This window comes from Sminthopsis crassicaudata, chromosome 1 (assembly GCF_048593235.1).
Source record: "Sminthopsis crassicaudata isolate SCR6 chromosome 1, ASM4859323v1, whole genome shotgun sequence".
NCBI lineage: Eukaryota > Metazoa > Chordata > Mammalia > Dasyuromorphia > Dasyuridae > Sminthopsis > Sminthopsis crassicaudata.
In genome coordinates this window covers 140,883,345-140,901,823 of record NC_133617.1, presented here as the reverse complement: position 1 = coordinate 140,901,823, position 18,479 = coordinate 140,883,345, and the positions used below count along the sequence as shown (strand labels likewise).

General features: G+C 36.7%; 1 long non-coding RNA gene across 1 annotated transcript in view; it reads left to right on the top strand.

Annotated features, from left to right (window-relative positions):
• LOC141543210 (uncharacterized) overlaps positions 1 to 18,479 on the top strand; it is a 129,885-nt gene that overhangs the window by 25,788 nt on the left and 85,618 nt on the right. The gene's annotated exons all lie outside the window — the stretch shown is intronic.

Genomic DNA, 18,479 nt, shown 5'->3' with positions numbered 1-18,479 from the left:
GTCAATGCTCTTCCTAAAATGTGATACCCACAGCTAAATCTAATTCTCCAGATGATGTTGGATTAAGGTTAAGTATATTATAAGCATCAATTCCTTCTATTTAGCATTAGCATGGTGCTTGGCATATAGTAAGTGCCTAAAATGCCTTTTGATTGTATCTCTATCAGTATAGCCTTATACCACATCATCTTTTTGGGATGTCACGGCTAATTCACCTTGAAGACTACTAAAATCCTTATATCTTTTCCACATAATCTATTGCCTAGCCATGTCTTCCTCAACTTGTGTTTTAAGCTGTGGAATAAGGAGATTTGTCGCCTATTTCATCACAAAGACCAGTTACTACTATAAACAGAAGGTCTTAACCTGGAATCTACAGACTCTCTTACCTTCAAAGTGTTTGGGAACAGTGTCTGTGAACTTGGATGAAAACAAAAAATACAGCTTTATTTTTCACTTATCACTGAATTTTGCTTTCCCTTCAGTTATTTAAAAGGGGTTCAGAGACTTTACTATCTAAATTCTGTCACACACACACACACAAAGACACACAGAACAAATTCTTTTTTGTAATAGGAAAGAAACCCAGACTAAGACAGACATAGACTGGAAAGTCAGAGAGACAGAGAGGCAGAACAAGAGAGAGAAAAACATTTTTTAGACACTCCTCTGTGCTAGGTGATATTCAGGATACAAATGAAAACCCATGCTTGATGCTAAGGAGCTTATATTAAAATAGGAAGAATACTACCCTATAAGAGGGATCTGGGAAATAGATGGGGGTGATGATATACCATGGAATGGGTGGGCATGCCCTAGAAGGGCTGTAAAAACTTGGAACTATGCAAGAGGCTTCAAAAAAACATAGCCATTTAATGCCTAGGTGGTTGCAGAGGCTGAATCAAATATCCCAAAGGAGAGGAGTATAGATAATGGCCAAGAAGTCCTATCTCTGTAAGCAAGAGACTGATGTTAACAGAAGGTGCTATTACATAAGGGGGGTGGGGTGGTATACTAGGGCAGTGCAGAATAAAAACTGACAAACTACAAATGAATGAAAAGAATGTCCTTTTCCAACTGACTGGTCAAAGGAGAGTTCTCCAACTTGAGGTGTGTCTGTTCTTTTCTAAAGCCTGAAACACAGTACCAAAGTAAAATCAGGCCAAACTCCACCTGGGTCTGTTTTTGTTTGCTTTTCCAATAGAAAATGACCGTGTGGGAAGCTAGTGTGTAGTTCCCGAAATATAGAAACCCTGCCAGGCCCAGCCAAAAGAACATAGAGTTTGCTGTGAGATAGGAGAGTCTTTGCCCAGAGACATTAGCACAGATAGCAGGCATCCTGCTGAGTGCCCTGGCTTCTACATTTCTCTATGCCAAAGGGCAAATCTCATCTCTAACTTCCTTGGCTCTCCCAGGAAGGAAAGGCTCTGGGGTCCTTGGAGAGAGAAGCTGCTCCCAAGGGGAAAAATCCATTGCCTTATTTTCAGTTAGCTTTAATGAGCAGATGAGCCCAAAATAAAATGACATGATAATAAGAGGCATTAGCCATAATCATCTCCATTATGGTATTCAAGTTCCTTGGAGAGATATGCCCTTTTAGGAGTTGAGAACAGAGTAAACACAAATTTCTCACCTATAAATTGAAAGGGTTGGATTAAAGGGTTCTAAATTCCCTTTCAATCCTGAATTTATGATCCTATGAGGACTGATAAGAACACATAATTTCTTCTCTCATTAAAAAAGGTGCATAGAGACTATGCACATAAAATTCACTGTTTGTTGGCAGACATGGTTTCTATGGTTATTGGCTCTGCTTCATTTTTTGCTTTTGTCACAAAGAAAGGTTTAATGGAGGGTGTAAAACTAGAGGGACAAAAATAAAAGAAAAAAAATACTATTTAAATATCCAGAAAATTAGGTAAAAAGGCAATTTTTTTTGGTTGACTCTGGTTGCTTATTTACAGCTGGCTAATTACTGGTATGAATAAAATATTTGTGGCTTTTACTGACTAAGCTGAGACCTAGCAACCCCTTTACAGAAACCCCACCCACTCTATACACCTGATCCTACCGGGAACCAGAGCGGAGACCTGGCCTTGGGCTAAATTGTGAAATAGATGAACTTTGCGTTTGGCAATTCTGAAAGTCCTTGGCCTGTGCCCTTTCCCTTCCTGAGAAATACTCCCTCCCTGTCCTCCACACACACCCTTCCTAGATATTTTATTAGCTGTTAAGTATCTTCATCTTAATCTTTCTTCCTTCTTGCATATTCTCTTTGAAACCTTAGTTTAAGGTTCAGTGATTATTAAGTTATTTTCTGATCCTGTTTGATTATAGCTTTAAAAATGTTGCCCTTCTAGTTCAGGTCAGCTTTTCCCCTTTCTTTTGTCAAGTCACCTCACTGGGTCTCAGTTTTCCTATCTGTAAAATGAGGTGATTGAACTACATGGATTTTTAAATTCCTTTTCAGCTCTAAAACTATATTTTAGCTTTTGTCTTGTAATTTCTAGCACCTAACACAATTAGTGTGGGCAGCAAGGTGGTGCAGTGGATAGTGCTGGGCCTAAAATCAGAAGACTCATTTTTATGAGTTCAAATCTGGCCTCAGACACTCACTAGCTTTTTGACCCTGGACAATTCACTTAATCCTGTGTGCCTCAGTTTCCTCATTTGTAAAATAAGTTGCAGAAGGAAATGGCAAACAACTCGAGTATCTTTGCCAAGAAAATCTCAAATTGGGTCATGAAGAGTCTCATACTGCTGAAAACAACTGAAGAACAACAAAAACACAATTACTAAGCATGTAATAGATGCTTAATAAGAGCTCCTTGAATTAAATTCTCATCAGATATTGGTGGTATAGATCCCCGTCTGGAAAAAGAACTGTTACTGTGTGAAGACAGACATGTATTATGTTATTTTTTCACTTTTTTCTTTCACTTTTTAAAATTCTAGACTTTTCATATAAAAAATTGATATAGAAATGTTTTCCATGAAGGTACAGCATAAACTAAATTGGATTGCTTATTGTTTAAGGAAGTGGGGAGCTGGAGGGAGGGAAAGATAAAATTTGGAACTTAAAACTTTTTTTTTTTAAGTTTAAAAATTGTTTTAATATGCAATTGGGAAAAAATAAAATATTATAAAATTTAAAAAGAAAAGAAATAGTAAACCATAAGTTCCTTGAAGTCCGGAGGAATGGCATGTATTCATCTTTGTATTCCTGTATACAGTATAATAAATTTTTGTCTTAAATAAATCTAAAGCTTTGAAGGCAAAGAAGAAAGGGAATAAGTATGTATTAAGTGTCTATTACATACTAGACATAGCTAAGCATTATGTGCTATGCCTTTTACAATTATTATCTCATTTGATTTTAATAACAACCCTAGGAGATAGGTGCTATTATTATTCCAATTATATAAGTAAGGAAACTGAGGCAGACAGGAGTCTCACAGCTAGTAAGTATCTGAAGTCAGATTTGGACCCAGGATGACCTGAAAAAGGGGCAAATAATTTGGAGATCTAAATCTTATTATGATGTTTTTCCTAATATGCTTTAAATTTCCTTTATCTTTCCCTAAAGCAATTTCTGCCTGCATGAAGCATACTCCTGAATCTGGACTCAGACTATGTCTGAAAATAACTTTCACAGAAAATACCAACAGGTACATAGCACACAGGTACATACGTATGCACACGTGTGTGTTTACACTTACACAATAGTCTTATTGTATCTCCTAGATGAATATCTGCTTCTACTTGACAACATGATACCCTTAAAGCAAATATATAAAACCATTTTGTGCTTGTTGGCTTGTCTCCTGCAACAGCTGGCTTAAGGTGCAGCCGATGATTCATTTCACATAGGAAAAAACCAAAACATGCAAATGCTACCTTTTGGCATTTGTCTTTGAGGTTGTCTGATTGTAATGTGTGGGTTAAGCTCAGGGTTAGAAATAATAATAATAAAAAAATATTAAATAGGAATTCTCCATTTATTATTTTTGTAATCTATTGAGTAATGAAGAAGCTAATTTATTTCAGTATTCAGTTTAGAATTTTTAAAAATGAAATTAACAAAAAAAGATAGTGTTCTACCAATCAAACTGCTAAAAATTATTTTATAGATCCAGAAAAAAATAATAACAAAATTCATCTGGAAGAACAAAAGGTCAAGAACATCAAGGGAATATGAAAAAACAATATGAAGGAAGGCAGATTAGTAGTACCAGATCTCAAACTGTATTACAAAGCATTAATCATCAAAATAATCTGGTACTGACCAAGAAATAAAGGGTGGAACAGATTGAGTACACAATATGTAGTAGTAAATGACCAAAGCAATCTAATGTTTGATAAACTCAAAGATTCAAGTTTTTGGGATGAGAGCACACTGTTTGTAAAAACTACTGGGAAAAGTAGAGAAGAGTTTGGCAAAACTCCAAATGGACCAGTATTTCACTCTGTAGACCAAGATAAGGTCAATAAGCAAATTAGGGGAACATAAATTATTCTATATCAAATCTATGGAGAAGGGAATAATTTGCAAGCAAATAGGATATAGAGAGCATTATGGGTGTAAAATGGATAATTTCTATTACATTAAATTTAAAAGGTTTTGCATAACAAAACCAAATGCAGTCAAGATTAAAAGGAAAGCTAGAAACTGGAGTGGGGAGGAGGAAAGGTGAATTTTTATAACAATTTTCTCAGATAAAGATCTCATTTCTAAAACATATAGATAATTGGCTCAAATTTATTTTAATAATAATAGCTTTTTATCTTTCAAAATATATGCAAAGATACTTTTCAACATTCACCCTTACAAAATCCTGTGTTCCAAATTTTTCTCCTCCACTTCCCTCTTCCTTGTTCCCCTAGATAGCAAGTAATCCAATATAGGTTAAAATGTGCAATTCTTCTACATGTATTTCCACATTTATCATTCTGTACAAGAAAAATCAGATCAAAAGGGGAGAAAAATAGAAAGAAAAAAACAAGCAAGGAAATCATAACAACAAAAAGTGAAAATACGATGTTGTGATCCACATGCAGTTCCCACAGTCCTCTCTCTGGTTGCAGATGGTTCTTTCCATCACAGTATTACAATTAGTCTGAATCACCTCATTGTTGAAAAGAGCCAAGTCTTTCACAGTTGATCATCGCATAATCTTGTTGCTGCTATGTACAATGTTCTCTTGGTTCTACTTACTTCACTTAACATCAGTTCATGTAAGTATCTCTAGGCCTTTCTGAAATTAGTCTAAGATGACAGGAAAGATAATGACAAATGCTGGAAGGAAGGTGGGAACATTAGGACCTAATGCATTATCAGTGGAGTTGTGAAATGATCCAACCATCCTGGAAAGCAATTTGGAACTATGTCCAAAGGGCTATCAAACTGCATACTCTTTGATCTGGCAGTGCCACTACTGGGTCTGTCTCCCAAAGAAATCATAAAAGAGGGAAAAAAGAAACATATGAGAAAATGTTTGTAGCAGCCTTTTTGTTGTGGCAAACAATTGGAAAATAAGGAGATGCACATCAGTTGGGGAATGGTTGAATACATACGGTAAATGAAAGTAATGGAATATTATTGTTCTATAAAAAATGATGAACAAACTGATTTCAGAAAAATCTGGAAAGATTTAGATGAATGAAGCTGAGTGAAACAAGCAGAACTAGGAAAATATTGCACACAGTAACAGCAAGATTGTGTGATGACTAACTATGAAAGACTTGGTTTTTTCAGAGATTCAGTAATCCCAGACAATCCCAAGGATTGACAAGGAATTGGAAACTGATGGGATGCCCATCAGTCGGGGAATGGCTGAATAAATTATGGTATATGCACGTAATGGAATAATATTGATCTATAAAAATGATGAACAAGCTGATTTTAGAAAAGCCTGGAATTGATGCTGAATTGATGCTAAGTGAAGTGAGCAGAACCAAGAGAATATTGTACATAACAAAAAGATTATATGATGATCAACTATGATGGACTTGTCTCTTTTCGACAATGAGGTGATTTTAGACAATTTCAATAGACTTGTGGTTGAAAGAGCTATTCACACTCAGGACCGAATGTGGGTCCAAGCATAGCATTGCCATCTTTTTGTTGTTGTTTGCTTGTTGGGTTTGTGTGTGTGTATGTGTGTGTTTTTCCCTTTTGATATGATTTTCTTTTTTTTCTTTTCACTGAGGCAATTGGGGTTAAGTGACTTGTCCACTAGAAAGTATTAAGTATCTGAGGACAGATTTGAACTCAGGTCTTCCTGACTTCAGGGCAAACTATTCACTGCACCATCTAGCTGCCTTGATGTGATTTTTCTTGTACAGCATAATGAATATGAAAATATGTTCAGAAGATACACATTTTAATATATAGTGGATGGCTTAGGGATTAGTGGATTAGTTTTAGGGATGGGGTGGGGGGAGTAGGAAAATTTGGAACACAAGGTTTTGCAAAAGTGAATGTTGAAAATAAGATATATAAATTTCAGGTTACTGGAGGAATTTGTTAAGCTGGGAGGTCCTAAGGCCTTGATGGAACTTAGAGCAGTATTAATGCATATTAATGATATTATAATATGATTCAACATGATGTTAACATGATTTTGTCATAAGTTCATCCAAAAGATGGCAAAGAAAGATAGCATGTAAATGCCATATCGGGAGATTTATTGAGGTTTGTGATTCAATGTCCTTTCTGTATCCTATTGGTGCTACTTTCTTATTGGCTGATTAGTGTGCATGTCTAATATGTCTGAACCAGATGATGTGGTCACAGAGTGTGTTTGCCTGCTTGTTAGTGTGTGATCAAGGATTTCTGTGGGCCCGCACTTAACACCACATACCAAGATAAGATCAAAATGGGTCCATGATTTAGGCATAAAGAATGAGATCATAAATAAATTAGAGGAACATAGAATAGTTTACCTCTCAGACCTGTGGAGGAGGAAGGAATTTGTGACCAAAGGAGAACTAGAGATCATTATTGATCACAAAATAGAAGATTTTGATTACATCAAATTAAAAAGCTTTTGTACAAGCAAAACTAATGCAAACAAGATTAGAAGGGAAGCAACAAACCGGGAAAACATTTTTACAGTTAAAGGTTCTGATAAAGGCCTCATCTCCAAAATATACAGAGAATTGGCTCTAATGTATAAGAAATCAAACCATTCTCCAATTGATAAATGGTCAAAGGATATGAACAGACAATTTTCAGAGGATGAAATTGAATCTATTTCCACTCATATGAAAGAGTGTTGCAAATCACTATTGATCAGAGAAATGCAAATTAAGACAACTCTGAGATACCACTACACACCTGTCAGATTGGCTGAGATGACAGGAAAAAATAATGATGAATGTTGGAGGGGATATGGGAAAACTGGGACATTAACACATTGTTGGTGGAGTTATGAATGAATCCAACCATTCTGGAGAGCAATCTGGAATTATGCCCAAAAAGTTATCAAAATGTGCATACCCTTTGATCCAGCAGTGCTACTACTGGGCTTATATCCCAAGGAAATACTAAAGAAGGGAAAGGGACCTGTATGTGCCAAAATGTTTGTGGCAGCTCTTTTTGTATCAGCTAGAAACTGGAAAATGAATGAATGCCCATCAATTGGAGAATAAATTGTGGTATATGAATTTTATGGAATATTATTGTTCTGTAAGAAATGACCAGCAGGATGAATACAGAGAGGCCTGGAGAGACTTACAGGAACTGATGCTGAGTGAAATGAGCAGAACCAGGACATCATTATACACTTCAACAACAATACTGTATGAGGATGTATTCTGATGGAAATGGATATCTTCAACAAAGAGAAGATCTAATTCAGTTCCAATTGATCAATGATTGACAGAAGCAGCTACACTCAGAGAAGGAGCATTGGGAAATGAGTGTAAACTATTTGCATCTTTGTTTTTTTTTCCCCAGGTTATTTTTACCTTCTGAATCCAATTCTTCCTGTGCAACAAGAGGACCGTTCCATTCTTGCACACATATATTGTATCTAGGATATACTATAACATATTTAACAGCTATAAGACTGCTTGCCATGTAGGGGAGAAGGTGGAGGGGAGGGAAGGGAAAAATAGGAAAAGAAGTGAGTGCAAGGGATAATGTAAAAAATTATCCATGCATATGTACTGTCAATAAAAAGTTATAATTATTAAAAAAAAAAAAAAAAAAAAAAAAAAAAGGATTTCTATGGGGGTTTGGGCTGGGGACAACAACCAGAATCTCCTCAGACCTATCAGATTGGTTAATATAATAGAAAAGAAAAAGGACAAATGTTAGGTATTGTAGGAAAATTGGAATACTAATGCATTGTTAATAGAGCTGTGAACTGATCCAGTTATTTTGGAAAGCAATTTGAGATTATTCCAAAAGCCTATTAAATTGGGCACCCCTTTGACTCAGCAATAACACTACTAAGTTTGTATCCCAAAGAAACAATTAAAAAAAAGGAAAAGGATCTATTTACTTTCTTAAAATTATAGCTTTTCATTTATATATATATATATATATATATATATATATATATAAATATGTTAAACATGTTCAGTTCTTCTATACATATTTCCATAAATGTGCTACACAAGAAAAATCAGATCCAAAAGAGAAAAATGAGAAAGAAAACAAAATGCAAGCAAACAACAACAAAAAGGGTGAAAATACTATGTTATGGTCTACATTCAGTTCCCACTGAGCTCTCTCTGGGTGCTTTCTTCATCACAATGTTGTGCCACAGTTCTCTTTTAATGTCCTGACCCAGTTTCCCTAATTGTCCTATTCTGTTACTCTGCCTCAGGTTATAATCATTCCCTTTTAATGTTAGGATAAAGGTTTTATATCTTAGACCTTAGGCTAAACTTATTCCCTCTTAATTTTTGGGGGGGATTTTGATGGGATAAAGGTCTTTATCCATTTTAGACATCATTAGAATATCAGGAGCCTCTCCAGTACCTCCCATTATGTCATCCTAGGTGCCTCCCCCCATTAGGTCATCCCATCCAGGTACCTCCCCCATTATGTTATTCTTGTTACTTTATAAAAGAAGCCTGTTTCTGATATTCTGATTGATTCTTTGAGAAGATAGTATTGTTCAGCCCTGGTACCAAACCATAGATCCATTTGGTACCAGTAAATCTCTCCACTTAATAAATTCTGTATTGAATACTCTCTAATCTCTATCTTGCTCAGTTTCTTTGGCGTTACAACAAGACCATCACAAGATGGCTTTCTTCATCACAAGACATTGGAGTTGGTCTGAATCATCTCATTGTTGATGAGAGTCATGTCTATCAGAATTGATCATTGTATAATCTTGCTGTTGCCGTATATAATGATCTCCTGGTTCTGTACATTTCATTTAGCATCAGTTCATGTAAGTCACTCCAGACCTCTAAAAGGATCTATTTGTACAAAAAAATACTTATAGAAGATCTTTTTGTTGTATTAAAGATTTGGGAATCAAGAGAATGCCCATCAGTTGGGGAATGTCTGAACAAATTGTGATATATGATTGTGATAGAATGTTATGAGAGCTAGCTGCTAGTGACTGCTACAGTTCTAATTCTGACCAACAGAATTGATCCCTTCAAGTGAGAAGATGATAACAATATAAGGAGACTGATAAGCAGTTGTACTCTCTGATCTCTCTCTTCCTCCCTTTTGCCTCGGATTTATTTCATTCCTAATTTGCAAGCAACATCAGCATCAGTAAAGACTGATCTGCAATTCCTTCAAGTGTGTTATAATTCATAGCTGTGGGGGTTTCCTGAAAACTGACCCACCCCTTAATGGTACAGTCCCCTTTAACCCTTTACAGGTTTCCTACTTAAGCATGGTCCTGAACACCTACTTCTTCCATGAAGTGAGTCCTGACCACTTCCAAATGCATTCATCCCTCCCTACTCCAAACACCTTTTTTTCCATATTAGAGAATTTAACTTTAGTAACAGCAAGATGGTACAGTGGATAGAGCACTGAGTTTAGAATCAGGCAAATTCACTTTTGAATTCAAATCTGACCTCAGACACTAGCTATGTGACTTTGGGCAAGTCACTTAAACCGGTTTACCTTAGTTTCCTCATCTGTAAAATGAACTGGAGAAGGAAATGGCAAATCACTCTACTATTTTTGCCAAGAAAATCCCAAGTGGGGTCACAGATAGCCACACATTGATTGAAATGACTGAACAACAATAACATTTAGTAACTTTGTTATGTTATTTTCTAATTATATCATATGTATCTCTGACTTAATTATAAGGTTCTTGAGGGATACAATGTATTTTATCCTTCTTCTGTTATCTATGCTCCTTCCCTGGAAACTAACATGGTACTGAATATAATGAATGAAAGACACCCTAGCGTTTCTATTTCCTCTATTTGGGTCAATACTCTGCTGTTGAGGCAATGTAGATAGCTTCCAGGTATGAGACTTCTCCAATTTCCTTAGAATCAGAGATCACTAAAGAAGCTTGTTGTGAGTCATTCAGTTGTATCCAACTTTTTGTGACCTATTAGACCATAGCAAGCCAGCCCTTTCTATCTTCCACTATTTCCCAAAGTCTGGCCAAGCTCACATTCATTACTTCCATGATAGTTTTTATTCATCCCATCTTCTTTCATCCCCTTCTCCTTTTGTCTTCAATCTTTCCAACAACAGTATCTTTTCCAATAAGGTTTATCTTCTTATTATATTGCCAAAATATTTTAGCTTCTGCTTTAGTATTTGACCTCCCAGTGAATAGCTTGAATTAATTTCTTTAAATGTTGACTGATTTGATTTCTTTGCTGTTCAAGAGATTCTCCAAAGTCTTCTGTAGCACCACAATTCACAGGTTATTCTGTAGCACTCAGTTTTTCTTATAGTCAAACTCTAACAGTCATACATTGCTATTGAAAAAACAACAGATTTGACCATATGGACTTTTGTAAGCAAGATATTTGCCATAGATTTCCTTCCAAGAAGCAAGAGTCTTTTATTTTCTGGCTGTAATTGCTATCTACAATGATCAAGAATATAAAATCAGGCACTGCATCTATTTCTTTTCCCTCTATTTGTCAGGAAGTTATGAGACTTATTATCATAAGCTTAGTTTTTTAAGCTTAATTTTCAAGTAAGTTTTTATACTCTCCTCTTTTATACTTATCAAGAGACTTCTTAATTCTTTCTCACTTTCTGCCACCGGAATGGTATTGTCTGAATATTTGGGACTACTGTATTTCTCCCACCAATCTTAGTTCTGGCTTTTGATTTATCCAGTTTAGCATTTTGCATTATTTATTCTACATATAAGTTATATAAATAAATATAGAGCCTTGTCATACTCCTTTCCCAATCTTAAATCGGTCAGTTATTCCATGGTTCTATTGCTCTTAAAATGATTGGGTACTCCTATTTCTTTGAGGACTTGCCACATTTTATTGTCATCCACATAGTCAAAGGTGTTAGTGGAGTCAATGAAGCACAAGTAGATGTGTCTCTGGAACTCTCTTGCTTTTCCCAAAATCTAGTAAATGTTGGCAATTTGGTTTCTAGTGCCTTTGCTTCTTTGAAAACCACCCTGCTTCTCAAAGAGATAATAAAAAATGGACAAGGACACATAATGTGCAAAAATATTTATAGCAGCTCTTTTTGTAGTAACAAAGAATTGGAAACTGAGTGGATGCCCATTAGTTGGGAGATAGCTGTATAAGTTATGATATATGAAGGTAATGGATTATTTTTTTAAATTTTAGTTACTTTTTAAAAAAATTATAATTATAAATTTTTGACAGTATATATGCATGAGTAATTTTTTTTAAATAACAGTATCCCTTGTATTAATTTTTCCAAATTTTCCCCTCCCTCCCTCCTTCTACTCCCTCCCTTAAATGACAGGCAATCCCATACATTTTACATGTGTTACAATATAACCTAGATACAATATATGTGTGTAAATCCAATTTTCTTGTTGCACGTTAAGTATTATATTCTGAAGGTATAAGTAACCTGGGTAGATAGACAATAGTGCTAAAAATTTACATTCACTTCCAGTGTTCCTTCTCTGGGTGTAGTTGTTTCTCTCCATCATTGATCAACTGGAAGTGAGTTGGATCTTCTTTATGTTGAAGATATCCACTTCCATCAGAATACATCTTCATACAACATTGAAGTGTAAAAAAATGTTTAAAAGAATTACACATACTTAATCTATACCAGATTGTATGCTGTCTTGAGGAGGGGGAAGGTAAAGGAGGAATGAAGAAAAATTTAGAATACAAAATTTTATGAAAATGAATATTGAAAACATATATATAATAAAAGAAAACCCCAAATGGGGGCAGGAAGAAAGAAACAAACACAAATCAGGATGCTTTTCTCATAATTCTTGGTTCACACATTACTAAAACCTAAATAGTAAAATCTTAAACATAAACTTACTGGTATGAATTGAGCTCAATTGTTTGGTAATTTGAACACTCTTTCACATTGCTTTTCTTTAGGATTAGGACATAAATGATCTTTTCCAATGCAATGGTCCCTGTTGAGTTTTCTGAATTTGCTGAAATTCTGTCACCTCCACTAACCTTATTGTTAGCACTGCTTCCTAAGATCTACTTGTCTTCATTCTCCAGGAAGTCTGGCTCTAGTTCAGTAACCATATCATCATATCAACATTGACAATGTTAAGACAAAGATAATTGCCATGGAGGCAGGGTATGTTTGCCTATTAGCAAAACTTTCCAGAAGAGAACCTGTCCATTCATTGCAAAACAGATACATTAAGAACTAATAAATGAGTCCAACCTATTGCTGGTTATCATAGCATATAAAGCTTGGAGATTATTTAGTCCAACTTCCTAATTTTGCAGATGAAAAGAAGAAAAGAAGGAAAGGAAGAAAGAATGGAAAGAAAAAGGGTGGAAGAAAGAAAAATGAGTGGAGGAAAGGAAGAAAAGAGAGGGAAGAAGGAAGCAAAACTACTAAACATCTATTATGTACCAGGGACTGTGCCAAGTGCTTGACAAATATTATTTCAAAATAAAGTCCAGAAAGTTAAATGCCTTGCTTAATATCCCATAGAACAGTGGGGTAGCCAAGACAGGATTCAATCCCAGATCATCTGATTTAAACTGCAGTACTCTTTACAAGATCCCATTTCTGTCAATTCAACTGATCATTAAAATTATCCAGTGTAATGATGCTGAATCTAGACTATAATTGCCATGTGACAGGAAAAGTCCTGTGAAGGACCTAACTGTATTTGTTAAAAGTTGGTGCTCCTCAAGCCTGACCTTGTGTTAGCAGAGTCACTGCCGGGTCATATGTTTGGACTCCTCTCAAAGATTCTTGCCAAACCCTAAGCAATTTGTATCCTGTATTTGATATTAGGCAAAGTAAGAGCAAAGGGACAAATTCAGCTGCCTCTGACACTGTACATCTGTTTCTTCCACTACAAAAAAGTGACTATACCTCTTGCCCCTAAGTCATCTCAAAGGAAAGTGGGAAGAGCAATTGCCTGAGTTGGATGAGATTTGGAGAGTTGGTTTAGTCATTTGAAACCTGCTGGTGAAAAGTGGAGCTAAAAATAGAAAAGAAAAGTGGGGCTGAAGTACACCCCAAAAGAATTATTTCTCTGGGATGTGTTCTGGGAGACCTCTTGGAATGCTAAAAATTTACATTGTCCAGCAAGTTAGGGTGGTGATCAGCAGGACTGCACAATGGTGGCTAAGGGATTGGGAAAGACTAAGCATTTCAGATCATAGCTTTTCTGCCTGTTCTGCAGGGTAGCCAAGTGATTTGAAAGCAGGCTTATTGACTTTCCATAAGAGCTTTTGGCCGCACCCTGTGGGCTGTGAATCGAGTGCTTATGGTCATAATTAAGTTTGAGAAACTGGAGCTCACAGCCAACAGCAACAGCTTGTGACTTGTGGGTGTCAAGTGTACTAGAAAGCGGTCAGTGTGCTGGTGACAGATGGGAATGGCAGATATTATTGAGCTCTCTCTGACTGAGGTGGGAAGACTGAGAACCATTTCCGTTCTGGCTTAACTTGCCTAAAAAGAGCTTTCCAAATAGGGGAGGCTTAGCCTGGGAGGATCTGGTTTTGTAATCCTTCAGAGTCAGGCCGTTATGCTTTGGTGATAGATGAACTTAGTATAAAAATCAACTTATCTCACTGTGATCTCTACTCATGTGTGTGCTGCCCAGGATGAAAGGGAAGGCCTACTAAAGGTATGCATTCATTCACCAGAATTTGTCTCATTTGCATGTAGGTAGGAGTTTGAAATCATTCCAAGCTTTGTTTTTTTTTTTTTGTTTTTGTTTTTTTTTTTCTTTTCTTCTATGTGAAACATTCAAAACCTAAAATGCATCCAGGCTTCAGAGGCATAATACAGTGGAGAGAGAATTAAATTTATGGGTGGAAGACCTGGCTTCAAATCATGATTCTTCAGCTTAATACCTATCTAAGGCAAATTATAGTTTCTCTGGGAAATAGCTTTCTTTTCTGTAAATTGAAGAAGTTGGACTCGAATGATTTCTAAGGTCTAAGTGCCTGGCACATAGTAGGCACATAATATATATGTGTTTCTGTTCTCCTCCCCCTTTCCATCCTAGATCTGTGATTCCATAATCAATTTCATGAGCATCAACATGGCAAAATGGAGAGTGTACTGGGTTCAGAGGCAGCAAAGTCAGGTTTCAAGACCTACCTCTCATATTTTAGCCAAGTGAAGGTGCAAGTCATTTAACTTCTCTATAACTACCTATTTCATAGAGTAGCTATGAAGTTCAAATGAGAAATGAAGAGTCTTTAGGTGTGGAAGACAGGTTCTAAACCTGCAATAGTGTAGCTAGCAACTGAGTGGTTCAATCTGACTTCTGGCACAGATGGCAATGTGAAAGTTCTCACCAAGGCCAGATTCCCTGAGAAAATCACCTGCATACATTTAGCATACCCCAAGAAACAATATTCAATAAAAACCACAAAAAAAAAACCTCAAGCTGCTCCATCCAATCCAATACTGGAGGAGGAGATGGCCACAAACCTGTGGTCATTCTAGGTGAGGGTCTTCTCTAGTGCCTGAGACTAGCAAATGTGACCTGAAGTCATCGGGAACTCTGCCCCAGACTGTTGGAGCAATAGCAAGGAACAAGTTCAATTCCCAGTTGGTGATTGCACAAGGAAAACGAACGGGTGTCTAGCCAGTGTGTATCCTATGATCCTTGAGGAGTCTTGAGTCCAGCAGGATTCTCTATATTTGGTTAGGAGCTATTGCTTAAGACAAGCCAGCTCTTGGTAGATAATTGTAACAATAGATGGAAATAGGGCAAAGTTCATTAAGCAACCTGTATCACGGTACCCACCAGGATGTATGAAGCCAGGATTACCTCCAATGTCTTGTTGGATCCTCTTCAAGATTCAGAACTGGCTCCTAGTAAGTGGACTGCTCAAGCAGAGAAACCCTCATCTAGGGACTCACAGACATCTCTAATTCAAGACAATCTCCATTATTCAGTCAGGGTCCATCAGGGCAGTGATAATCACTGATTCCATGTGTACTATTTCACCATGTTAAGTAGCATAGAGGGAAAAGAGAAGGCCCATGAAAAAACTAGAGGAGTACCCATGGTTTAATACATATGAGTGTGACCAAGAGGCAGGAAAGAAAAATGAGAAGAAGTGATCAGATGGGCAGGAAGAGAACTAGAAGAAAGCAGGGTCACAAAAAAAACTAGAAGGAAGAGAGTGTTATGAAGACTCTTCAGAGAGGTGAAGAAAGATTGAGAAAAGGCCATTGAATATGACATTTAATAGATCATTATTACCTTTAGATTGTTATGCTGGGTTATGTTGGAGATAATGAGGCAAGATAGAGATTAGAGAGTTTTTAATATTTTATTTGAGAGAGAGAGATTGTGCTGGGGGCATATTGCCCCCAAGGCTGATGTCTCCAAACATTTGGCAGAAGATGTGAATTCTCAGTGACATATATACACGTAGCACCAAGCTCGGGCAGACAAAGGGGGGTGGAGTCCAAACTCTGGTGAGGGGAAATCTCCAAGAAGGGGACCATCAATCTGGTTCTGACAGGTTGTGGGTAGGACCAGAAATTCTTACAAATTGGGAGGACTTCAGAGGTGTTTAACTAGAACCAGGAAGTCTGAAACTTAGAGATACAGACAATGCCAATTAAGTATCTGAGATAGGACATCTGGAGTATTATCTTTTGGAATGCTAGATCTCCACAGCCCTAATTATCTCAGTTCTAATGAGCAGAAAAGGGGGGTTGCAACCAGGAGGACTAAGGCAGAACAATTCAAGGAAATTGAGGCAGAACAGTTGGGGAAACTGAGGCAGAACAATTAGCAGGACAATAAAAAGGAACTGTGGCACAAAATAAAGCAGTTCCAGTAGAAAGATGAAAGATCATCTCTGTGTTGATGATTCATAGATTTATTTGCCTCAAGTCTCATCCTTTACTTCAATATCTGGCATCTCCCCCTAACATCTGGTGGCTTTGGCCTGGTTTTAATTTCCTTCTCTTTGTTCAATCACCAACTGGGAGTTGATTTTGTCCTCTGCCTTGACAGCCTTGACAATCCTGCTTTAATACTGGAGATTACTTTGAGTTCAGGACTTAGATGAGCCCCCAGAAATGGGCTTCTTTCTTACCACTCCTGACTGTAGAGTTAAAAAAAAAAAAAAAAGAGTGAATTAAAAGAAAGAGCAGACTCCTATTTTAAATGGCCTTCTCAAAGAATTAAGCCACAAAAGATAGAGAAATGAGACAACAGCTAATAGGAATGAATGCATCAAGTGCAGGTTTTTTGAAAATATAGGAGATTTGCACTATTCATCAGAGAAATTCAAATTAAGACAACTCTGAGATAGCACTACACACCTGTCAGATTGGCTAAGATGACAGGAACAAATAATGATGAATGTTGGAGGGGATGTGGGAAAACTGGGACACTGATGTATTGTTGGTGGAGTTGTGAAAGAATCCAACCATTCTGGAGAGCAATCTGGAATTATGCCCCAAAAGTTATCAAAATGTGCATACCCTTTGATCCAGCAATGCTACTACTGGGCTTATATCCCAAAGAAATACTAAAGAGGGGAAAGGGACCTGTATGTGCCAAAATGTTTGTGGCAGCCCTTTTCATAGTGGCTAAAAGCTGGAAGATGAATGGATGTTCATCAATTGGAGAATGGTTGGGTAAATTATGGTATATGAATGTTATGCAATATTATTATTCTGTAAGAAATGACCAACAGGAGGAATACAGAGAGGCTTGGAGAGACTTAAATCAACTGATGCTGAGTGAAATGAGCAGAACCAGGAGGTCATTATACACTTCAACAATGATACTGTATGAGGAAGTATTCTGATGGAAGTGGATATCTTCAACAAAGAGAAGATCTAGTTCAGTTCCAATTGATCAATGATGGACAGAATCAGCTACACCCAGAGAAGGAACACTGGGAAATGAGTGTAAACTATTTGCATCTTTGTTTTTTTTTCCCCAGGTTATTTTTACCTTCTGAATCCAATTCTTCCTGTGCAACAAAAAATTCGGTTCTGCACACATATATTGTATCTAGGATATACTATAACATATTTAACATGTATGGGAATGCCTGCCATCTAGGGGAGGGGGTGGAGGGAAGGAGGGGAAAATTCAGGACAGAAGTGAGTGCAAAGGATAATGTAAAAAATTACCCATGCATATGTACTATCTATCTATCTATCTATCTATATTATAATTATAAAATTAATTTAAAAAAAGAAAATATAGGAGATTTGGGTTGTTTGTAAGCATTAATGAAGCAAACAATAGACAAGGAAAAATAAAAAATAATGAGACTGGGGCAGCTAGGTGGCACAGTGGATAGAGTAGTAGCCCTGAAGTCAGGAGGAACTCAGTTTAAATCTGGTCTCAAACACTTAACACTGCCTAGTGTATGATTCTAGGCAAGCCACTTAACCCCAACTGCCTCAGTAAAATAATAATAATAATAATAATAAGAAAGTGGAGGTGATCTACTAGAGAAGACAAAATGAAATGAAATTCGCTTTTGCATGTAGAGGGATTAGTCTTGGCAAAGAGAAGGATGACCTCTTTGTGTGAAACAAGGATGATGGAGGATTCAGTGACAGAAAGTATCTGAGCAATGTGAGATGAGTTACAGGGGGTAAAGGGGGAGCTTTCTGTGAATGCCTTCAATTTTTTCAATGAAATATGAGGCAAAGTTCTCAGAGGATGGGAGGAGAGGAAGCAATGGGATATTTGAGGAGGGATGAAAAGATTTAGAAAAGTTGCTGTGGTGTGTGCTGTAACAAATTGATTTAGGGAGGTATAAAAGGATTGTCTCTCTGAAATGAGGGCAGAGTTGAGATTGGATAACATAAACTTGTAGTGGACCCAGTAGAGACAGTTTAATGATTTTTTCTC